The sequence below is a fragment of the Leptidea sinapis genome, chromosome 11 (genome assembly GCF_905404315.1).
Source record: "Leptidea sinapis chromosome 11, ilLepSina1.1, whole genome shotgun sequence".
Classification (NCBI taxonomy): Eukaryota; Metazoa; Arthropoda; class Insecta; order Lepidoptera; family Pieridae; genus Leptidea; species Leptidea sinapis.
In genome coordinates, this window is record NC_066275.1 from 10,935,863 (window position 1) to 10,962,227 (window position 26,365).

The following is a 26,365-nucleotide window of genomic DNA, read 5'->3' on the forward strand; positions in this document are numbered from 1 at the left end:
ATATAAATTTATTTTAGTTCTATTACGTTAAAGTTACCCAAAATCGTCAGCGGTGGAGAAAATTAGGTGTATAACTGCTAATTCCTTACTCACCACCTACAGTTTGCCACCACAATTCCATCCAGAAGCCAAGTTTCACATAAGACAATAACATCATACTATGATAAAAGTAAGTTTTGTTTAAATTCACAAGATACTAGCTTTTACCCGCGACTTCGTTCGCGTGCAAAGTTACTTTGGGCAGCACTTTTTATTTTTTAATATACTCGCTTTGCAAATAATACACACACAAACTGCTGTAGTTCATAATAAATTTTTATAAAGTACAAACTATTGATCTTTCATCCCCACACAGGTGTAAATTTTAAAAACACTAGAACAAATATTTATTTATTTGTTGTGCTTAATATATAGTTTCATGTTGTTGTCAGTATCTTCGATAATGACGAACTTTCAAACAATATTCCACCCCTATTTCAACCCCGTCATGCCTTTTATTCGCGATAGAAGTTAGCCTATGTTCTTTGCCAAGCTCTTGTCTAGCTCTGTACTAAATTAAAACCGGTTCAGTGGTTTAGGCGTGAAAGCGTAACAAAAAAACTTACATTCACATTATAATATTAGTATCGATACTTTATGTTATATATAATACTTTATGTAATACTAACCGTTCCTGCCCGCTTCGTTGAGCGAATTCTGAAAGGAAATAAATTAAGTTTTATTCATCTTATTACAAATACAATAAAAAAATAAGTATCCATAAACTATCTAGGATAAATTTCCTATCGATTGGTGGTAGTTTCATGTCTTTACAATCAGTGGTTTAGGCGTGAAAGAGTCTCAAAAAAGGATTTTCAATTTAATATATTTATATCTGTAACTTCTTAAGCTTTCTTGACTAATTTTGCTACAGTACAAGCCTCAGTGGTTTTAATTTTCGAGAAAACTATTGTAAAATTTGTATATTATGAACAAACATATATAAGAACAGTGATCACATATATATTCCTAAAAATACTGCAGAAATATTGAACTATGAGTTACACGATCTTTTGCACAAAGTCTTAGCAATTTCAACTGATCAATAATAATTTATGATCAGATATCCAATTGCATACCTGTATAAGTTTAAAAACATCATACTCATCTAACACGAACCTGTCTAACGATGTATAAAATTTCCATTGTCATCAATCTCTGACGCCTCGACGAGGATTCACAAACTCTTCACTAATTGCAATTTGAACAAAAAACTGAAAAGCGAAGTCATCCCGCGCTGCAGTTTTAACACTCCGTGTTTTAAAAAAAGTAGCTGTTGTAACGTAATGGGGCAAGCCAGGAAGGTACGAGATGGAAACAGACATTTCATTATTGTTTTGTTCAAGTTCTCTTAATGAATCAAAAAGTTAATGACGATTTAAAAACGCTTTGGTAGTTTTATCAATAATCTTTTTTTGTCACGTTATAAGTCTTATTTTAAAATAAAGTGAGGATTGCTCATTATTCCATCCACTTCAAAAACAGGAAAGAGGTCTTCAGGTCTTCAATTCGACTGTTTAATTTTTGTATGTTTACCACATATCTCTAACGTTTATTATTATAACTTAAGTGATTGAAAAGGCCGGCAATGATCCTGTGATACCTCTGGTGTTGCAAGATAATGTGGGCGGCGGTGATCGCTTAGCACCAGTTGACTCGTACGAACGTTTTTTTTTTATGGAATAGGAGGACAAACGAGCGTACGGGTGACCTGTTGTTAAGTGATTACCGCCGCCCACAATCTCTTGCAACACCAGAGGAATCAAAGGAGCGTTGCCGGCCTTTAAGGAAGGTGTACGCGCTTTTTTTGAAGGTACCCATGTCGTATCATCCCGGAAACACCGCACAAGGAAGTTCATTCCACAGCTTTGTAGTACGTGGAAGAAAGCTCCTTGAAAACCGCACTGCGGTGGACCGCCACACATCCAGATGGTGGGGATGATATCCTAACTTGTGGCGTATCGTGCGAAGGTAGAATTCGGCGGCAGGAATCAGGTTAAACAGTTCTTCCGAACACTCCCCGTGATAAATGCGGTAGAAAAGCGTTTGTCCTCCTTTTCTATAAAAAAAGACATTATTCTCCCGAAATGGTCTCATTGTAAAAAAATCTTATCTGATGATGGAATTTAAGAGGAATTGAGGAGGAACTCTTTAAAATTTTAGAAAAACAAATAGTGATTGCGGCTATCTTAGCAATAAGCAACATTTAGTGAAGTGAAAATGATGATGGAGACCACAAATGTGCTCCGCAATTATCTAAAAGCTATCAATCCCCATGAGGTTTTAACAAATTTAAGTGACTGTAACCAATCAAATTCAAAGGGAATAAAGAAAGTACCAACAAATTGATCTGGTGAATCTGGAAGGTGAACATTAGTAATGACAGAAGGTAGTATTTAAAGAACATGAGCATAGCAATATATGGAAACCAGCCACCATATTAAAAATAAGACTATCAAAGATAGCATGGGAAATCATAATACCCGAAATACATGGTTTATCAAGGCAGAGCAGGGCCAGGATCTAGTAACTGGCAGTATTAATACACAACCGATGTGGTCTCAAGTTGCTGCACCCGAACAACTAGCAGTCCAACCAACATCTGTCATGAATCCTACTCCTCCAGTTAAATTGAGAAGGTCTAACAGGGATGTAAGACCTCCGTCATATCCAATGGATTATATATAAATTTCGGGAATCAAGGAAGTGACACAACATTACTATTTAAAAATGTATTTATTGCTTTTCGAAGTTTTCTCCGCGAAATTTGACACATTTGTCCATACGATGGAACCAATCATTGAAGCAACCATTCCATTCGGAAATTGGGGTCTCCAAATGGCCGTTTTGTAGGCGTCCACAGCTTCTTCAGGTGATGAAAATCTCTGACCACGCAATTTATTCTTTATTTTAGGGAAAGTATAGAAATCATTAGGGCTTAGGTCGGGGCTGTAGGGTGGATAGTCTTATAATTCTATGTTTTCTTGCTCTAAAAACTCTTTTGTTCTGTGCGCGGTGTGAGAACTCGCACTGTCGTGATGGAGGATGATGCGGCGGTTGCAGTTCTCTTTACGGAGTTCAGAAACGACCTGTGGTAAATAAATGCTAGCATACCATTCTGCATTAACCGTTCTTTGTCCCTCAAGAGGAATAGTCGCAACATGGCCGGTTTTGGAGACAAACGTGGCCACCATTGTTTTTTGCAACACTCCACATGCAAGATTATTTGGATTTGACTCATGCCAATGTCTAAAGTTGCCTGAATTTCGCGGTATGTCAGTATGTCGATCTTCCTCAATCAGCTTACGCACAGCATCAACGTTTTCTTTCCGATCAACACATTGTTTTTGTGTTAAACCACTTCGAAAGTCATAATAAATCATCGCTCTAGAATTTTCAGTCAATTCCATTTTCTCAACGACTAAACAAGTTTGATAAGACCTTGTGACAAGACCGAGAATATTTTTTTAAATAAATAAATATTATTCGATTTTTAAAAACAAGGAGTTTTCAATTAAAAAGATTTTAATATGACAGGAACAGTGGAAATATTCCATTCCCGATACTTTTAGTGCAGCCTATGTAACAGACATAAATAATATTATTATATTACATTAATAATAATAGCGCATTCCAATAATTATTGTGTGTACATTTAAACATTTTGTATTAGGTAAATACCTACTTTTAATAAGAATAAAGAGGGGGAAGTAACATATCTATGTTAGTCATAATAATTATAATATAATCTGTGACCAGATGATGGTCTATGTTTCTGTGTATTAGAATCATAACATGGCGACTTAAAAAAGTAATATTAAACCAAGTAAGTATGGATAACAAAACTCGTTAATAGAACTATATATCCTAGCCGTATCTAGCACTCACTCTCTTTCTATATTTAAATTGCATTTACATTTATTCTATTGTAAAATATGTAGACTTCCCTTGCCTTAATTTGTAAATAAATTGCCGGAAATTGCTGGCAACTTAGAATCGAAGGAGAAAATATTTGAAAATTGTTTCGTGTAAATCTTACTCATAGATGGGCAGGAGCGGTTGATTCTAAGCTCTCGTAGCAGTTAGTCTGGACTAATTTAGATCTACTATGGCGATCAGCGTTTCTAGCCCAGCTGCCTATCTTTGGGTTTCCTGAGAATTTGAAGTAGAAGAAAGCAAATTAGTCATTAACTGTTTCCTGATTGGACAATCAAGGTTGGTTTCAAGTGCATTTTCCGACTAAAGTGACTACGTGCTATCTCCTACACTGTTTCTTCTACGAATCAATGATATGCTACAAATAAGCCGCATTCAATGCTATTCAGATGATAGCTCGGGGTATATTTCGAACACCAGTTAGCGTTGACAAAATATCTCAATGGCGAAATTTAGTTGTTAGTGCAGTTCATCCCTAAGAAAGCGTAAATTTACACATTGACTGCTTAGAATTCTCTATTTGTCGCATCCCCTTGATTCTAGAACACTCCCGAGAACTGCCATGGCTATAATCGAAATACTTGTTGTTACTAAATCGAACGAGGTATAGTTCCATAGTCAAACTGGCCTTAGAAAGTTTTGGTCAACTCAGTAATGTTGAATATTAACTCAGTGGGAGACAGTGCTTTACTTCAAGCCACCGACTGCCACTAAATAAGGCACAAATTCGATCTCAAATAAAGTATTTGAATTGCCAGATTATTTCAATTAAATTAGCTTATTGAAACAAACACTAAAATATGTAGAAATTGCCAAGATTCAAAAATGAAAATCGCATTCTAATCAGATTAGCCTAAGGCAGAAAAAGATAAAAAACGTTTACATGATTTACATTTTAACGTTCACATATATCTTTTTTAAATATATATTTAATGAACAGACACGTGAACACTTGTAATTTTATTTTATGTACAGTACGCATATATCTGACCTTTTAAAAAGTTATTTTTATAAATACGCTAATTCGTCTTTTTATAAGCCGTCAGCCACAGAATAGGTACTGGTAGTAATAACGAGAATCATTTTTCATATGGTTCATTCAGGCGGTTGAGAAAAACGATATAATAAATCATTGTTGCCAACATCACAGTCTTATCTACGATATACAAGAAAATCAATTTTATTTCATTTTAAAATATTAAAGTTAAGTTGTTATTGAAAAGAAAATCTTCTAACTAGTAAAATATTTTTACCAGTGGGAGGCTAATTGGCACAGGATGCCGGCTAGATTATGGGTACCACAACGGTGCCTATTTCTGCCGTGAAGCAGTAATCTGTAAGCAGTGTTTCGGACTGAAGGGCGCCGTAGCTAGTGAAATTACTTGGCAAATGAGACTTAACATCTTAAATCTCAAGGTGACCAGCGCAGTTGTAGTGCCGCTCAGAATTTTTGGGGTTTTTCAAGAATCCTGAGCGGCACTGCATTGTAATGGTCAGGGCGCATCAATTACCATTAGCTGAACGTCCTGCTCGTCTCATCCCTTATTTTCATAAAAGTAGTTTCTAATGATGGTTACGACAAATGAAATCCAATATTGAAATTTTTAATAGTACGTTATTTATTGTATTACATAATATTATACTGATTTTAAATAAGATCAGTCAAGCCATCTTTGACAAACATACAGATAGACTGCCAGACAAATCAATACTAATAACCAACTAATTATAACTTTAGACAAATTAGTTATACCCTACCGGTAGTAGAAAGAATACCTTACCTTCAATATATTGAGTTAGAAGGGTGGAGTCCGACAAGATTAGTGTCCTGTCGTTACTTAAGTGGTGCAATGTTTTTGCTTGCATTTCCTATCTGAAATCGCAAGTGGATTTATAACTGGGGATTAAGTATTGAAGATACTTATACTATGATAGAAAAGGTTTTAACTCGTCGCGAATTCTTTACCATACTTGCTTACTTTATCTTCACATTTTCCCATAAAAAGAAACTATAAAACAATAGTTAGGTACCTGTATGCTACGAAAGAACTTTTCAGAAGAACTAATGATTTATATGAATATTAATATCTTTATTTTATCATTATCATCATTACTGCTGGAAGACGTCCAGTGCTCGACGAAGGCCTCCCCTAAAGATGGTCTCCACGACGATCGGTACTGCACTGTACTCATCCAACCTATTCCGGTGATCTTGACCAGAACATCGGTTTCTTTGGGGACCTTACCAACACTACGCTACAACATCCATTTGTCCGCGTGCAACGTAGAGCAGCTCGAACTTTCGGGGACCCAGTGCTCTGTGAACAGCTGGATCACGGGGAGTGTTCCGAAGAGCTGTTTAACCTGACTCCTGCCGCCGAATTCTACTTTCGCACAACATGCTACAAGTTAGGATATCATCCCCACCATCTGGATGTGTGGCGGTCCTCCATAATGCGGTTTTCAAGTAGCTTTCTTTCACGTACTACAAAGCTGTGGAATGAGCTTCCTAGCGCGGTGTTTCCACAACGTACAACTTCCTGAAAGGCCGGCAACGCTCCTGTGATTCCTCTGGTGTTGCAAGAGATTGTGGGTGGCGGAGATCACTCAACACCAGGTGACCCGTACGCTCGTTTGTCCTCCTATTCCATAAAAAAAACTACGGCTTCCGGTACGAGGTCACCATTCGAGGACTTTATTGCCCCAACGGCCATCTGTTTATTGAGATATGTTCCCTGCCTAATAATAATTACCAAGTTTTCATTCTGACCATTCAATTCTATAGTTTGAATGACGTTTCTGTAATATTTGTAGAAATTTCGATTTATTTACATAAAATATAACATAGTTTTAAAATCAGCCAAATATGAGGGTATTTCAAAACATACAAAAAATTAAATCATTTGTATTTATTATAAATGAAGTTTGGAATGACAAAGATTTGTATAAAAAGCTAAAGCATAACAAGAATATAATATTTAAGTTATTCACACACAGCTGTGCTGGCTAAACTTAATTACCGGCACCTTATCAATATTTTCCCTAAATCAACATATTAAATCCGAAATCAATTTCAGAAAGATGTGGAAATCTAAATAATAACATAATATTATGTCGGTGTCACTCTTTCATTTGTAGTTCTTATAGAGTAAAATGCAATTGCCCAAATGTTATATGCTAATGAAAACAAACATTTAATTTAATGCTGTGAAAAAAATGTTAACAAAAATTCTTGGTGTATAAAATTTCAAGTGATGAACGCAAGAAGTAGGACCCCTGATATAAGAAGGGACCTGTGTAGACACGCCAGATGAGACGGTTCATCTAACAAGCATGTTATAGGCCACAGGTACAGTAGCGGTGGTACAACGCAGGAAACATATATATTTCTTGAGGTCCGTTGGCACGAACAAGATAAGATTAAAAAGTTCCAGGTGTGTCTAATAGATTTGACAGATAACAATTACTTTTGTAAATATGTTATGTTATTTTGCTCAATGTTCAAAAATAAGCTTACAAAGCTATCAAAAGGCGGAAACGTCAACTGACTACGTAATTTAAAATGGGTTAAATTATAATAAAAGCAAAAAAGTTATAAACAAAATGTACTCCAATGTTTCTCTTTGGCCTAAAGAAAATAAGAAAATGTGCCACATTTAAGAATCACCACCAATGTTTCCATTGTAATTATGCAAATTATATGCTAATTTTTCGTCAGTATTGTCTGTTCTACAGTCCAAGATAAGAATACAACGTGGGTTATGTCGTTCACTATAAGGCTTAGCTGTTCAAATATCTGCCACGAATTTAATTGGGGCATTAAATTCTATAGAAGATACAGTAATCCATGATAGGTTTCACCTTTTTTTTAATGAATATTTTTACTGAACGTCGAAGACTAGCACCCATTCGAAAACGTTTGCCTCGGATCTGAGAAGACGCACAACAAAAGAAAATACTCACTCTAATTAACAGAGTAGATATATTATATCTCTATTTTATTAAAACTTTGTAACCACTAAGAAGTTTAAAAAAACTTGGAAAACACTTTTCAAAGAAGCGGTTTACTAGTCAACAGTAAAAAATATTAATACAAAAACATCCTATATATTATAGAGCGACACGCCTTCACTTTGCTTAGGCCTTTAACATAAAATAGGCTGTATTTTTGTGGTATATTAATGTGGTTATCCAATAGTAAAATTATTAAAATTGAGGCACATCCCAATTATAACATATATTCGGCCGGTATTTTAATTGGTAGTATTGGGCAGGTACTGGCATTTTTTTCTTTTCTATGGTTACATTATTGCATTATACCAGTGGGAGGCTCCTTTGCACAGGATGCCGGCTAGATTATGGGTACCACAACGGTGCCTATTTCTGCTGTGAAGCAGTAATGTATAAGCATTACTGTGCTTCGGTCTGAAGGACGCCGTAGCTAGTGAAATTACTGGGCAAATGAGACTTAAAATCTTATGTCTCAAGGTGACGAGCGCAGTTGTAGTGCCATTCAGAATTTTTGGGGTTTTTCATGAATCCTAAGCGACACTGTATTGTAATGGGCAGGGCGTACCAATTACCAAAGCTGAACGTCCGCTCGTCGTGTCCCTTATTTTCATAAAAAAAAATTATTACAATAATTTTTTTTTAATTACATTACATTGCAAATACAAAATCAAATCTTCCAAAGTGACGGGCAACTGTTTTCCTCTCAACTGTTACTGATACATCAGAATGTCGAGGAAATTTTTAAATTGTAATTATATCATTACAGATTAAATTAAACTTGTAACCCTTAATTTATGAACAATGCGGGACTCAAACCCGCGATCTCTCAGTTTCCATCCGAGCGCTCTTCCACTGAGTCAAACGTTCGAGTGACGTATGGTTCTTAAATTAAAAATGTTGTTTAGTCAGGAAAGTTTTATTGAACTGACCGGTCTATTTTCCACAAGTAATGGAATAAATGCTTTTATATTTGAGTTCGGCGTTGCATCACTATTCACCTGGTGAAAGATTTACTGCTTCCCATTATTGGAATATATATGTGATACTTCAATGCATATATTTTGAAAACAATTTAAGGTACAGACTCTATTACGAGCTCACTAACATCGAATTTATTACTTGTGTGTTGTGACTGGGAAGCTTTGCGGTTTAATATTAAAAGAATATTTCTGTACTTCACTTATTACAGATTACTTTTAGATAAAACAGAAAATACTGATACTTCAAGTATATCTGAATTGAATATGACAAATACAACTCGATCTACAACAAGATAGATGGCAAACATGAATTGCAGTAAATAAAAATAAACGAGATAAAGTTCTCTGAAGCAACGTTGTAAAATAAGCCACAACATGTATTTTTATTGACAGAATAATCTAACTGTTTTCTTTTGTTTTGATAGCTAATGAGCTTACTCTGTTTTTTATTGAAATTTTTGAGTTTTGCTCGGCATTATCATTTACTATTAGGTACTACTATAATCTATATACCCACATTTGTTTTTTCTTAAGAAATTTTTATACTTGTCTGTTGACTTTCTTTTTCTTTCTGGTGTTACTATGATCCATTCAATGGATGAAAACATTAGTTTCAAATGATTATGTTTAATATTGTATATTTTATTAAAAAGAATGCTGGGAGAGTTTCTTGAGCCGCTTCTACTATCTCTAACTTCTATACGCTATACTACAATTGTTTCCGAAGCGATGGTAATATTAGAAATGACTTCTAAAATAATTCTGAAGGGATCACTTTAAAAAAAAAAGGCCTTTTAATATCATGAGTAATCGTGTTTTACATAATACACTGGCCTGCAAAAGTTAGTAACACACTTTTCAAATTAAATTTTTTTCTTAACTATAGAAGGTAGAGATTTCAGATTAGAAATTGAGAACTGTAACGAAACCATTCTAAGGGATATTTAAAATGTTTTCCTATAGTTCAAAATATGAATTATTTTTAACATTTTTAACATCACTATTGTATTGTAAAGCTATTTAAGTTGGGAATAATTTGTAGAAATCATAATACACTGGCCTGCAAAAGTAAGTATCACACTTTTCAAATTATTTTTTTTTCTTAACTATACAAGGTAGAGATTTAAGATTAAAAACGTTTTGTTGCAAATTTTATAGGCTTTAATTCTTAGAAACTAAAATTATACATTAGTAACATTATTAACTTAAAAAAGATAAAACAATGAAAATAGACATTTTTAGTTTAGTGTAAAAAAATTCAACTAAAATGTATTACATGTTATTTAATTTTTAATAACTGGTATTGCCTCCTCGAGCTCTGATTACAGCTTCGAGCCGGTTTGGCATACTGAACACTAGGTTTCGGAGGCGATGTTGGGGAATATTCTCCCATTCTTCTACCAGGGCCTGCTTTAGTGCCCTGAGGGTAGTAGGTGGTGGTCTGCGATTTCTGACTAGCCTCCCATGCTCATCCCAGGCGTGTTCAATCGGGTTGAGATCAGGACTTCTTGATGGCCAAGCCATCACGCTGATACCGACCTCCTGAATATACTCTTTTACGATATGAGCCGTGTGTGGCCAGGCATTATCATGCATCAGCATCGATCCATCAGCCATTTTTGCTAAATACGGCCCTACATACTCATTGAGAATCTCTTGAGCATATCTTTGCCCAGTGAGGGTGCCATTTTCTATGGCTACTAGCTCTGTGCGACCTTCTGAAGATATGACAGCCCATACATGTACACTGCCTCCACCGTATTGGACTCTTTCTGAGATGCAGGCTTGAAGGTATCACTCACCAGGTCACCTGTAAACACTTCGCCTTCCATCAGAAGTGTAAAGGGAGAATCGAGACTCATCTGCAAACAAAATTCTTGACCATTCTTCTTCATCCCACTGCATGTGTTCACGGGCGTATCCCAGTCTCGCTACTCGATGCTGTCTCTCGAGTTTTGGGCTACTCGCTGGTCTTAGGGGTTTCAAATTTGCTTCAGCAAGTCTTCTTCTCACTGTACTGTCACTAATGTAGTCCCTCCGGGTCTGAAGTAGCTGTTGCTGGACTTCAACTGCATTTTGGTGGCGATTTCTTAACACAGTGGAAGTAATATAACGATCTTCTCGGGCACTGGTACACCTGGGTCTGCCATTACAAGGCCTCCTCGGATGGTGTCCAGTCTCTTCGTACCTTCGCTTTACCTTCTGGACCGTTCGTACCGTCACACCCACCATTCTTGCAGTGCGACGCTTACTGATGCCTAGTTCCAGAAAAGCCATGATCCTGCACATTCAAGTGAAAGGGGTATGATAAATAAATGTTATGTGCTTTTTAGCATAAATTTTTAAAACAAGACCCATCGATCTTGAAAAAAATTTAAAACAGAAAGAAAAATGTGAATGGTAAAATTGTGATTCGGAAACGTCCACTTTGAAAAAGGAATGGTTTTGTTTTTGAAGTTTTTTTTCAGCCAATTCTTAAAAGAAGGTTACCGACTATAAAGTTTTTATGTACAAAATTAAATTCTCTTTGGAGTCCTTTTTATTTCGAAAGTATATCTTGTGAACTTAAAACTTTATCCCAATTTTAAAAGTGTGATACTTACTTTTGAAGGCCAGTGTACATTATATAAGTAGTGAATTCAAAGTAAATATCCAGCGAACAGAAGAATAGAAATTGAATTGTTATTGCAATATTTAGCCACATCTACTTTAATTTATCTCCTACAAAAATAAACAAAAATAAATCAAATAAAGTCTAGAACTATGACGCAGCCACTTTGTTAAATCAGCCAGTCAACTGAACTAGCCCAACTACTAGAGGCAGCTAAACAAAATATGGCGTTAACAGCTCTAACAGCAAATAATTTAAGTACCTTTCATTGTTTAAAATCTAATTTAGGCCAAAAACTACAATTTATCAATATTCACTTTAACCACGTGGTTTAATGACGTTCATTGATGAGTGTATTAGATGAACGTTAGATTCAACAGCTAGTCGTCTTTAGCCATCCCATTAATTAACGGCATTCGATGAACGGTTTAGCCACCTGACTCGCTGATTTAACGATAAGGCAGCTATATAATATTATACGTTATAAGTTTAATTCAAAGTTACTCGTACGATGCTAGAAGCTTGATGACATTAGTGATATTTTAATATGAGCTCTTGTGAATATTTATGACTCACGGATATTGTAAGTCAACGTAATTTCTACACAGTGTATGAGCGCTATTCGTTCTGCTATTGTTTGTAAACATTTATATATTATAGCTTAAGCATTGAGCAGGCACATGGAGTTCAATAGAAACTTCCTAGTTTGCATATTTATGAGTAAATTTCAAAGAATCGTGACGTAAATAAAAAAGCAACGCTACTGTTTCAATAAATTCGAATTGAAACGAATTAAAAATGAGCTTGCTTTTATTTGATATTTTGTGTGAGAAAATAAAGTTTGTGTTACTGGTATACCCTATAACCGCACACAAACTAGCATAAAGGTGCTTCACTTGCTAATATCACAGCGCGGAGTCCTTCTTTTTTTACTAGTCCGTGAGGCAATGCATGTTAGTTTCAACTTTTGTTGATTATAAGAACATAATTATCGACAATATTTTTCCATTAATAATCTTAATAATTCCAAAATTATGAAATTTATATTCCTAGTATAATCAGCGTATGTTATTGTCTTATATATATCCAGGATTATATTACTATAAGATAATAAACTCATCTGACGAAGCTACTACCACTTGCGATCACAATTGCATTGCAATGGTAAGGGCGTATCAATTACCATCAGCTGAACGTCCTACTCGTCTTGTTCCTTTATTTTCATAAAAAGAATAACAATGGAATTTAAATTTAAATAACTTGGAATTATTATTATAAAAATTAGTAGAAAAAATACTGCCGATGTATATGTTTGTCATAGATATTATTTTTATTTGATAGATTTTCTGTATTTAATTTAATTTTTAGTAATCCATCTTTTTAATTTTCATTAGATTATTCATTGAGCGTGTCAATGAATAATCTAATTTTGTTTTTAAGCGCATAAATTAAGACATTTGTTTATATTGAATTATTCAAGGTATTTTTTTATTTACAGATAAAACATATATTTATTTTATTTTATTTTATTTTATTGCATTATATACCGATATAACTACGTACGTTATAGGCATTTCGCAATGCATAGATACTGATGATAGAAAAAGAATTGTACTTCTGCATAGATAAAACATAATATAAAGAATCCGATACGGCTTAACTTCTGTAAACCTTAACGAAAATAGCCTCAATTCAACACTTATCCTCGAATAAAGATAAGCAAAGGGATGTCGTAAAGTATAAACCATATTATTTTAAACATGCTTTGTACTAAGCCTTTTTATGTCGTTTTATACCGGCTTCATACTAACATCCAACAGTTCAATAACTCGTCCAACATTCTACGTGCAGAGATAGCTAGTTTGTGTATGTTATGCTATGGCGGCAAATTGCAAAATAATAAGAGTAGGCCAAATCACATGACCAAACCTTTGACATTTCGTTTGGTCGATTCGCAAGTAAAGAGCAAACGTTGGTAAAAGGGTTAATTCATGAAACATAACGATATTAGAGAGAGTTAAAGAAAGACATATCAAGATTTATGAACTTTACGTCACACGAATGGTTGGCTCAGCGGAAGAGCGCTCGCAGGGAACTCGAGAGGTCGCGGGTTCAAGTCCTTAATCGTTCATAAATTTTGTTTTTAAATTTAATGTGTGTTATGAATTAAATATGATAAGAATAATAATTAGAAATTGGAAAAGGTTCTGAAAAAGGACAATTTAATAATTTGTTTTTTTTTAACATATATTCAGCACCTCTTATCCAACACGATTTTTTAAATTTACGATTAATATTTTGTAAAAATAATTGTATACTCTACAAAAGTAACTTGGGATATCAATCTATGAATTAATGAATAAGCCTTTATTGCAAACAATGTAAAAATTAGTACAATTTATATTATAATCTAAGTAATATTTTAATCTTAGTAAAATTCTAATCAAAGTAATATTATAATCTATGTAATATTCTAATTTAAGTAATGTTCCTAGATAATATTCTAATATAAGTGATATTACTAATCTTCTACATCGTTCGCTTGTCTTCCGATATAGGGGTCCTCCAGAATTTTCCATTGTGATGTGTCCACAGCAGATCGTCTATACGTTGTTCTAGTCACTTTTTAAAATCATCTTCCTATCTAATGCTTAGTCTTCCTTGATTCCTTTTCACTTGTCTTGGATACCAATCGATAATATTTTTTGTCCATTTTTTTATATTGCTCTCAGGATATGTCCTGCCCATCGGCATTTTAATCCTTTTATAGTGTGGTCTATCCTTGTTTTTTATTTTTTAGTTTATTGGCCAATACAGAACAAATACATACATTTTTATGAAATAAGTACCATGAAAACCTCACGGGTTTATCTGGGTACCTAGAGCCATTCAATAATTTTTTTCCAAATTTTATTCTTTTTTCAGGAAGTATCTTTTAAAGCGAGTTTTGATTTTCCTGGTATTTATGTACATTTCTTGCAGCTCTTTGGGCAGTTCGTTAATGTAATCTGGTATAACGTAATTGACCGTTCCATTCCCATATTAGGACCATGTTTGGCATCCATATGTCATGCAAGGGAGATTTCATTCGCTTTCATTATAACTTCAGCCAATTGATTGTACATATCTGAGGATCATTTCAAAAAAGTATAATGTCCAAAAAACATAAATTTTTCTTGCAGTGTATTAATAATAGTTCAAAAATATGATGGGGGTGAAATTTGATTTTTTACGTAATGTCCAGCGATCGACTAGAAAGAATCGTAATAAAATCATGAAAGTGGTATGTATTCAAAGAATATAAATGAGTTATATTCCTATAAATTTTTGTAAAAAAATTGTAGTAATCTTGCAAGGTCTTTTCTCATGACACAGATAAAATACTCACCTTCCCGAAAAAATGAATTTATTTTAAGGCTATTAAAAACTTGGTATGTGTGCCATGATAACTTTCATAATATGCATTGAGTAAAAACCTGTTATGTTACTAAACAAAAGCATAAAATTACTATTTCAAAATTATTGCATAGAAAGAGGTTTTAGAGATAAAAAATAAATAAAAGCAGATTAATTTAAATGATCAAGAATATTTAGATATGATTGTTCAAACATTTTAAAAAGACTCCATTTGGCTCCATTATAGGATTTTAATTGAAGTAGCTATTATGACATTATTTTGAGAAAATATAAAAGCGTTACTCTATTTTAGTCTCCAACACTTTAGTTATCTTTCTCTACTTCAATCGAATATGAATTCAAAACTCATTAAGATGAAATCTGAAAGTGATTCAATATAAAATTTGCAATTTACTTTAGTGATTCTAACTGCTAAATAACTGATCCACATTATTTTCTGTTGTGTACAATAATAATATAATCTGCGTCTTCTTTCGCTAGCATGCATGTACCATTGGCTGAAAACAATATTACAAAAAGTTCATATAAATCTTTATAAATCTTGAATATAGAACTAAAATTGTATTTTTTTTTAAACAATAAGGGACGAGACGAGCAGGACGTTTATTCAGCTGATTTCAATTAATACGCCCTGCCTCTTGAAAAACCCAAAACTCTGAGCGGCACTTGAGACCAAAACACAATAATGCTTACACATTACTGCTTCACGACAGAAAAAGGCGCCGTTGTGGTACCAATAATCTAGCCGGAATCCTGTGCAATTGAGCATCCCACTGGTATTGAGTTGATGTTGCATATTATATTATGTATTTAGAACAAATAATATTGAATTCAATTATATGTGCTATTAAGATTGCCAATTGGGGAATATAACCTATAAACAATTAAACAATTCTGGTGTACGCCACAGTGATAGCACGTAATGTGTGTGTTTGATAATTGTGGCAGAAACAACGGAGATTCGCACGTGTTGGCTGTATTACGTGGAAATGAGAACAAAATAACTGTAGTTTTGTTTCATTGCGAATTATTTCCATTCAGATATTCGCTGTTGATTCCGTCAAAAGGACGAAATAGAGCTATACTTTAATTTATTTTAGTGTAATAATAATAAGTTTAGTTGTTTTCGTGTTTTATCGACTAATTTATTTCTTTATTCGGTTAATTAATTAATTTATTCGGTTTGATATTGATTGTCTTAGTGTGCGTGCATGTATGTTGAATTTTCATCTAGATTTTTAGAGCGGGCAAGTGTCTAAAAGACATCCAAAATAGCAGAGATCAAGAAATTTTAAGCCTTCCATTGTCATATTATAGTCAATAAATCATTGTATTTGTTGGATGCGATTACTAATTATGACAGTAATCACGACCATCATGTTCACGAAGCATCCTTACACAAACAATGAATCCACTCTAAAGGTTGCTGCATACAATATACGATAATTTATATTTATACCTACATTCTATTCTTTACAACTTTTTATGAAATATTTGATATTATTTAAACACGATTCATATATTGGATGCAGCACCTTACCAACTAATTTGTTATGTATATTACAGACATTGTAAAATACTCTATTTGAAAAAAATTGTTGTTGAATTTCCGAACATATTGTAATTTCTTTGACTTTGAAAACGAATATTAAAAGTATGACTTCTGAGTATTTTTTGTGAGTTTTTACGACTATTCAATGGGAGACACTTCAGTAGTGGCTTAGTAATACTCTTCAATATTTAAGGCGCTGTTAAACGGGTTGACTTGTCTACGTTTACTATTGAATCTCGAAGTCAGCGTGAGTGACGACAAAACTCACTTACTGTATCAACAAACTTTTAGAGCTTATGTTGCACAGTTTTATTCTGAGTTCTAAGACGTCAACTATCATTTAAATCCACTACCTCGTTTAATGTTTTATTATAATAGGTAGTTTATTATTTTTTTATTATTTCTTTTATTATTATTCGCTTATTATTTTTATTTAATGCAATTTTTATGGTTTTTCCCTAGACCCAGTCGTCTGTGAACGGCGCGATGACCTGGCGTTGCGTATGTACGTCGCTCCATTGTGTGTCTTCTAACGCGTTTGTCACGGAGAGTGTTCAGAAGAGCTGTTTGACCTGATTCCTGCCACCAAATTCCCCCTTCGCACAACATGACTCCAATTGGGATCCCCACCATCTGGATGTGTGGCGTTCCTCCACAGTGCGGTTTTCAAGGAACTTTCTTCAACGTACAACACGGCTGTGGAATGAGCTTCCTTGTGCGGTGTTTCTGGGACGATAAGACATGGGTACCTTCAAAAAGCGCGTACACCTTTCCGTTCCGGGAAACTTTGATCGCGTGGTTTGCCTCTGATCGGCATGATTTTGGCATTCGCGCAGCGTTTTCTTAATGCGTATTATTTTAACGTGTATCAATAGATTTCGTATAGTTTGGTTGATATAAGTGAATATATCTGAAAGCTATTGAAACAAGCTAAAAGACTATGCAAAATAAACCATCTTATAAACTAAGTAAGGGTCAGAACTTGGTGAGGGAATTAGTGTGCCATACGGCACTCTCCATTTTGGTGTATCTGAAAAATCTAGTACTCTAAGGATTTTGGAAGCTTAAAGGTTGACGCATTGTCGTCCTGTGATTCCTCTCGCGTTGCAAGATAATGTGGGCGGCGGTGATCACTTAACATCAGGTTGCCCGTACGCTCATTTGTCCTCCTCTTCCATAAAAATAAAATATGATGAAAAAGATCTATTGTTAAATGTTATTCTTATAATTATATGTAATATTATAAGATCAGACAAACATCTACAGTTGAAACAAATCATCGTATGCTCAGATAATATTTGTTGACTAAGTATAACTAATTCTGCCGTGCGTACACAAATTGTTTCCGACATAACGATAATATTATATTTATACAAACATGAAACTCCTTCCTGTTTGTTGTAACGCTAATCGTATGAAACAGATTTAATATATATTGGAATAGAATTTGAATTCTCAAATTTTATATTATATGTATAAGATTGCCGATTCCTAAGATGCAATTTATTGCATGTTACATACATTTGATTTATTGCATTTTGCTAACGTAACACCTGTGTTCGGTAAGCTTTTATTAATTTTATTGATATCAATGTTAGAATATATTATATAATATAACGATATAAAAAATATTTTCCTTTGAAATTTATAGTTTTTATTATCAGTATCAATTCAATTAATGGAGAAATAATTAACCGAAATAAATGGCATTGAAGAATCACATTACGAATTCATAGTCTCCAACTTTATTTCAACTTTTTCAATATTTTCTTCTTTCAACCCTTTTCTTATTCTTCTGTGTTCTTCTGCTAGCGGTATGATCAACTCTTATCAAGTGTCAGGTCTGACACACTTTGTTTCCCTTATCCCAAAAGTTACAAAATAATTCCAATTTTGAATTTAAGGTACCTTGCTTTAATATATCGATTAGGGATGAATCAACATTTTCAAGCATCAATTCAAGCGTTGGGATAATTTATTTCCCTTCATAAAGTACCTACTTATTTAAATATGCGTGTATTTGTGGTTTTCTTCATTCTTTCCGCTGCATCACCACCTTCATTATCATTAGTTAAAAAGTTTCTCATAAGCTCATACATTTCATCATTAGGTCTGTTTCGTAACGAAACCAATAACGGTAATCTTTGAAATAGTGATAAATTCCAAATAGTTCCATTAACTATATAATCTCATGATAATAATTGCAAAAGACTTGATAAACGTCTCTTTTTTGAAGTCGGTTATCATTAATAATAATTACAAAACCAACACTTTTAAGTGCAAATGAAAAACGAATTTATTGAACCGTGTATTAATTCAGTTTATCACCGCTGAAACGACCTCAAAATTTATTGCTTTCGAAATGTCGATTTCGAGGTTCCGCATAATTAGTAAAATCTTCCGTCACTGTACGGCGATAATGTCATGTTCTCAATTATTCAAACATTAAGTATTTAATGATAAAGTAACGATGAAGTTACGATGGCTGGTCAATGCGTCAAATCGTGAACGACCTGACCGACCTGATTTAGTAATTTATGTATAACATCATGTTCCTGCACAAACATTGAATTCGAGCTCCTTAAGATTGATGCATCGAATAAACAATAGTTTTTATATATTACAGTATTGGCACAGTAGACACATAGTATGTCTACTGTGGTATTGGTATGGTATATTAATCACGATTATATTATGATCAATATTACATTTTATATTAAAAAAAAAGCCCGCTGAGTTTCTTGCGCCCATTCTTCTCAGGTCTGAGGCAGTCTCTTTTGAATGGGTGGTAGTTTTTGACGTTCAATAAGTGATTTTAAATCCTATTTTCAATAAAATATTTGAATTTGAATTATGAAAATGTAGTAAAGACAGAATGACGTAAGCCTCATAATTTATTAAATTCAAATTAGTATTTTTGTTGATGTCAGGTAAAACTCCATGAATATCATTGATCAACGAATCAATTGTCTTAAAAACGTTGATATTAGACTCTGCTTTCACCACAGCATTACCTCTTTAATTTAAAAAGTACTACGAGGATTATATTATATATATATATATATATATATTATCATTTCATACATCGTTTCATTATATTATATGGTAACCATATTATATATATTTACACTATTCTAATAAATTTTTGAGGTTTAAAGGTTGATTTATGATTCAATTGGATAAATTAAATTGATTTTTATTGTAGAAAGCATAAAATAATGATGCAAACAATTAAAAAATTTAATTTTCTCAAATTTTTCTAAAAATTTACATTTTTATAAAAAATGTAATATATAAATATTTTATTCAATTCAAAATTTTCTTTAAGTCCTTCTTTGTGCACTATTTTTTTTTGCGTCGGAATATTTTCATTGCGTTATGTTGTAATCGACTCTCTAAGAAACCAATTTTTGTGGGCATTGAGGTATGACCGCGCCTTAGCTACGAATGATAGACAATATTTTTTATAACTGGCATGTGTTTCATCAACTAATCAAAAGAATTCCACAGGCAATACGATATATTCATTCTTTATCTTAAAAATAAATAATTGTTTCAAAAAACTTAAAAACAGGCTTTTTATAGAAAACCAAACTAAGAAATTGAAAATTATAATAAATTATGAATATTGTTGAAAAATTTTGATGAAAATAAATTGATAATAGTGAAAATAAGAAAAATTTTAGGAGCAGGTTGAGCTCTTGTGAGGGAAAACATTTAGTGTAGTGTCGCCGACATGCATCTGTAGGGGGTAAGTATTGCGTGTATGATATTAGGATATCCATCCATATCAGTACACTGATGAGTAAAAAAGAAGGACTCCGCGCCGTGATATTAGCAAGTGAAGCACCGTTATGCTAGTGTGTGTGCGGTTACGGGGGATACTACTTACACAATTTTTTCTCCCTCAAATAATCATATATGGCCACAAATACTTATATAGTATCGTTTTTACACTTTTTCGCAACGCACGACGGCATTTTTAAAATATTTTATTGAGACGCAAACTGATCTGTCACAGACGATGACAAATCTCATAATGGCCGCCTATCGGCCTGTAGTAGTATAATAGTGTGTGCGTGGGGCTATGTATTTACACGTTAATCGGCTTGTTTTGGTGCTACACTGTTATGTAAGATGACTCAGAGTCCTTATTTTTTTACTAGTCCGTGTATTAGTAATGGTTTTAATAATTTATTTCTTTCTATCTACCCAATAATAATTAATCCTGACTAAAACTATGAATGCGAGTTTGTTACGTTACCTACTCAAACGTACTTCATGGAATTTTGTACATACGTTTTACAAAAAAGGATTATATTTAGAAAAACGATTTTAAGACCGAGCACAAAAAATTGGCCTTTGGGTAATATCAACAATTGATTGCGCCACAATTGCGCTCGTCACCTTGAGACATAAGATGTTAAATCTGATTTGCCCAGTAATTTCACTAGCTGCGGCGCCATCCAGACCGAAACACAGTAATGTTTACACATTACTGCTTCACGGCAGAAATAGGCGCCGTTGTGGTACCCATAATCTAGCCGGCTCCCTGCTAGAGCCTCCCACTGGTATGGCTGTATGCCACCATACATCATGTGTTCATCTTTAATTTGTTACATATATCAGAATTCTACCTAGCATAAGTTTATGTAAATGTGTAATCTATGTAACAGTAACGAAAGATGGAGCAGTATAGCAACAAACTGGTAGCCATTAGAGGCCAAAAGAAGAAGAGGTAGACCTGGTACTAGATGGAGAGACGACCTAGTAAATTACGAAGGAGTGATGTGGTCCCGCACAACACACAATATGGATTATTGGAAGAAGAAGGGGGAGGCCTTTGCTCAGCAGTGGGATGATATATAAGATATCGTAAATAAATTAGTAATATTTTTAATATTGTATTATAATAATAATAATAAAAAGTAATAAAATAGATTTATTTAATTCCACACTAGTTACATAAAAAGATACACAAAATTGCTTAGTTTGATATTTTATAATTATATTGCTAATAAACTTTAATAAATCTACTACTAATGCACTTTAATCTCCATCTAATGTGGACCCCGTCAGGGTAAAAGCCTCCTCCAAAGAATTCTATTTTCTCTATTTTGAGCAATGGTCATCCAGTCTCTCCCTGCGTTGGATACAATCTCGTCCTGCAACGGGCGCCCGGGCGACCTCTACTTCTCACACCTTGCGGTCCTTTCCATTTTGTGGTCTAAATTGTCCATCGATTGTCATCGTGTCTCCCAACATGGCGAATAATGTATTAGGCTTTAATAAACAAATATATGTAATATTAAGTAAAAACCACATAAAAGGTGGACCGATGAGATTAGAGTGAGTGGCGGAACTAACTGGCTCGAAAAAGGAAAAAATAGAAATGAATGGAGGAGGCCTTTACCAAACTGGGATCCATTTGAAAATAATCAAGTTAGTTTTCTTGATTATTTTCAAATGTGCATCATAGTGCATGCATTATAACTTACTAACATAAAAATTAATATTAAAATAATCATGTTTGTCGACTAACCGTACTAACATACTAACACTAAAATGTAGAAATCAAATGGAAAATCATTAATAAAGGCTTTATTATATTATAAGTAAAAACCATTTCTTAATTACGAATTTAACCCCAGAGTTACAAGAACATTAAACAAAGTAATTTATTATGCTACATACTTCTATTTATTTTCGCTATTTAATTAATTATAATATAATATATAGTATTTTTTTAATTTCATTAATTGACAAATGAGCGCTATTTCAACAAAAAATAAACTTAAATATTATCATTTCTACAAATTATTCTCAACTTAAATAGCTTTACAATACAATAGTGATGTTAAAAATGTTAAAAATAATTCATATTTTGAACTATAGGAAAACATTTTAAATATCCTTTACAATGGTTTCGTTACAGTTCTCAATTTGAATTATTAAGATGTGAGCGTAAGAAATATCGAAAAGAAACTCGATTTCAAAAGACTGCGATTCGATCTTTTGAATGAATTAACTAATTTCACGCTTCACCACTTCAGCTATCCTCTTTTAATTGAATAGGAACTTTGACTCATTCAAATGAAAATTTCAATGCGATTTAAAAGTATGAGCCTTCCGACTAGTGAATAATATTGCAGTTACTCTATATCCATGTGATTCAAATATTTATTCGCTATCTTCTTCATTGCATTCCAATACAAATATGATTTCGGGTTCATGTGGCGAATTTAATCACATTAATTATTAAAATAATTGAAAATATTTATTATGAAAATAGTTTGAATTTCACTGATACCTATTAGTCATAAGATAATAAAAAGAACAATAACAACGCTATTGATAAATCAAATCAAATCAAAATCACTTTATTCATGTAGGTCACGGATAAACACGTATGAAAGTCAAAAAAAAATTCTTATTGAATCTACTGCTACTTCGTAAAGGGCTGAGCTAATGAGAAGAAGTAGCAATAAACTCATTGGCATAGGCGTTTCGAAATACTGCGTAAACGTAATTAAATACTTCTGGTATATGTAAGCCACTCTGAGCGCACGTGATGTGTTTTGGTGATTTTGACAGAAACAGCGCGGATTTGCACATGTTCACATGAGATGTAAAAAAAACGACAGTATCGTTTCATTGGATATTATTTTCATTTAAAACTCATTAGAACAATACAATTAATAGCATATAGCAGCTCAGCGGTCTCCTTGAAATTTATTATTAATTAATTTAACTCGGAGAGCAACCACTCTCGGCGTGGCACTCAATAGTTTTGTCTCCCCAAGATTGCTTAGCGGCAGTGTAAATCGTTTGCATGTTGTGCGTACGTCGATTCGGTCACTCTAGCATGATGTTAAAGTACTGTTCTAATGTGGCTCTGTTAGTTATTAAGATATTGCGCGTATTATTCAGTCTGTATTAGTTTGTTTAATATGAAAATTTGGTCCATTGTGATAAAAGTACGTGACATTATGATGTTTAGACTCTGTTAATAATTGCGGCTGATCGGCTGAACGGCTAAGAACGGCTGGATCACTTGGCGTTGCGTAGAGACGTCGCTTCATTGTGTGTCTTCTACCGCATTTATCACGGGGAGTGTTCCGAAGAGCTGTTTAACCTGATTCCTGCCGCCGAATTTCACCTTTGCACGACTCGCCACAAGTTAGGATATCATCCCCACCATCTGGATGTGTGGCGGTCCTCCACAGTGCGGTTTTCAAGGAGCTTTCTCCCTCATACTACAAAGCTGTGGAATGAGCTTCCTTGTGCGGTGTTTCTGGGACCTTAAAAATAACGGCGTACCTTCAAAAAAAAACGGCGTACACCTTCCTTAAAGGCCGGCAACGCTCTTGTGATTCCTCTGGTGTTGCAAGAGAATGTGGGCAGCGATCCGTACGCTCGTGTGTCCTCCTATTCCATAAAAAAAAGTAGGTCTGTGTGTTATATATAAACGTCGTGTGAAAAGGTTATTTTATGGGATACATGCTTTTTATTTGTAGCGCATTAGAATAAAAATAAAAAAAATATAATTAAATACAGCACATAAAATAAGTCACGCCGTTTCCGAGATAATCGGAAACAAAAACAAATAAAAATAAAACAATCATTTTCAAGGGATCCAGTGCAATAAAAATACCCTCATTTATAGTTTCTCTCAATTATCTCTTTTATTGATTACCTAGTTCTATTAGCTCATTAAATAAAACCTAACTACCGTTAAATATCCGTGAATACATTTTTAAATTGGGTTCCAATCTATAAAATTATTAATGAAAAATATTTTGCTGTAGGAGTATTGAGTATTTAAAGCCTCCTATCTATCATTCATATATGACCTGTATAGCCGAGTGGTTAACGAACCTACCTACTAAGCTAGAGGTCCCGGGTTCGAATCCCGTTAGGTGCAAGCATTTATATGACGAATATGGATGTTTGTTTCCGAGTCATATGGATGTTTAAATGTATTTATGTATGTTTATATAAATTGATGTATGTTTAAGTAAGTATATTGTACTAAATATAACATTGTCTTGTAACCCATAACACAGACTATATATGCTTAACTTGGGGCAAGATAATTTGTGTAAAAAGTGTGTCAATATTATTATTATTATTCTCTTTATTACAATTTCATCTTATTTTCTACATTTATATATATAACATATTTATAAAAAACAATATTACAAATATAAATATAAAAAATAGAGTCCCGCCGGCGTTGGTTCACGACAATTCCGCCGGTGGCTAGGGCAACAGACTGAGGAACTTCCGCACGATGCGTGCAGTTCCCAAAACAGCTGCTTTCTGTAACTGACCCTTTATCCAGTTATTAAGTGAGAGCCTCTTGAGATGATGGTCGAGGCTCTTTGCTATAAGACCGTTAACGGAATTTATTATTATTATATACAAAGTTTAATTACACTATTCGTTAGCTGAATAAAGTATTACTATCTAAGTCAAGGCTGGCTAAAACTTTGATTTATCATGTACCTTACCTTAGTTGGTCTAGTATGTTTACAGTACTCACAAAGACTATTTAAATAAAGACATAACAGTAAGCTTCCGCAAAAATTTAATGTAAAAATTCAGTTACAATTACGCGTTATTAAATAGTAATAGATTAAAATCAATATGTAACACTTATTTTAATGAAACACTAATATGTTCAATTTTTTTTCCTAATGCTAGGGTGCACCAGAAGACCAGAGGGGAGACGAAAACAATATTACACATAAAGTGATTGGGGTTGCATCTTAAAGAACTAAATATACTCATATAATATTCAAACTACATGTATTTCATTTCATTCAATCATTTCTACACGCGGTTCTAATTTATTGCACGTAGATATTTATACCAAATTAAGTTTTCCCAAATTTTTTATAAAATCTCTTCGTTAATAAATTTATAGTGCTGTAAATTTTACCATTTTGGTTATGGAAAAATCAATTACCAGAAAATAAAACAAAAATTAAATATTTAAAAGATATTATAAATCAAAATTAATTAACATCCCAACAAACTTATTCTGAAATACTTTTTTTTATGGAATAGGAGGACAAACGAGCGTACGGGTCACCTGTTGTTAAGTGATCACCGCCGCTCACAATCTCTTGCAACACCAGAGGAATCACAGGAGCGTTGCCGGCCTTTAAGGAAGGTGTACGCGCTTTTTTTGAAGGTACCCATGTCGTATCGTCCCGGAAACCCCGCAAAAGGAAGTTCATTCCACAGCTTTATAGTACGTGGATGAAAGCTTCTTGTAAACCGCACTGTGGAGGACCGCCACAGATCCAGATAATTTAATAATATTTTTATAATGCATTTTCATCTATAAATAATACTATTATTAAATATTTATTAATATAACCAATAAATTGAATAATTTCTTTCATACCAACCAATTAATTAAATATTTTCTGCAAAGTATGTTCCAAATAATGTTACTTGAATTTAAAAGATTTCAGTCGAAAAATTGTAATAGTAAGAATTGTTTCCTTATAATATTCGTAACGTAACTTAATATAACAAGACATAAGGTTGTAAGTCTCAACTAATATATCTTACTGCCGCGTGTTCATGACAATATAATGTAGACAATTCTTCAGAAAAGGTTACCCTGTGCTACATTCACCTCTCTTTTATTAAAGGCTACTGTCCTATACTTTGACAAGACAAGTTCTTCATAAGTATCTTCGTTTTATATATTTTTGGTGAAACGGGTCTTTTGCGTACTTTTTTATGTATTTATCATATTAATGATATACTAACTAGGTCAACTTAGCATCTAAAAAACCACAA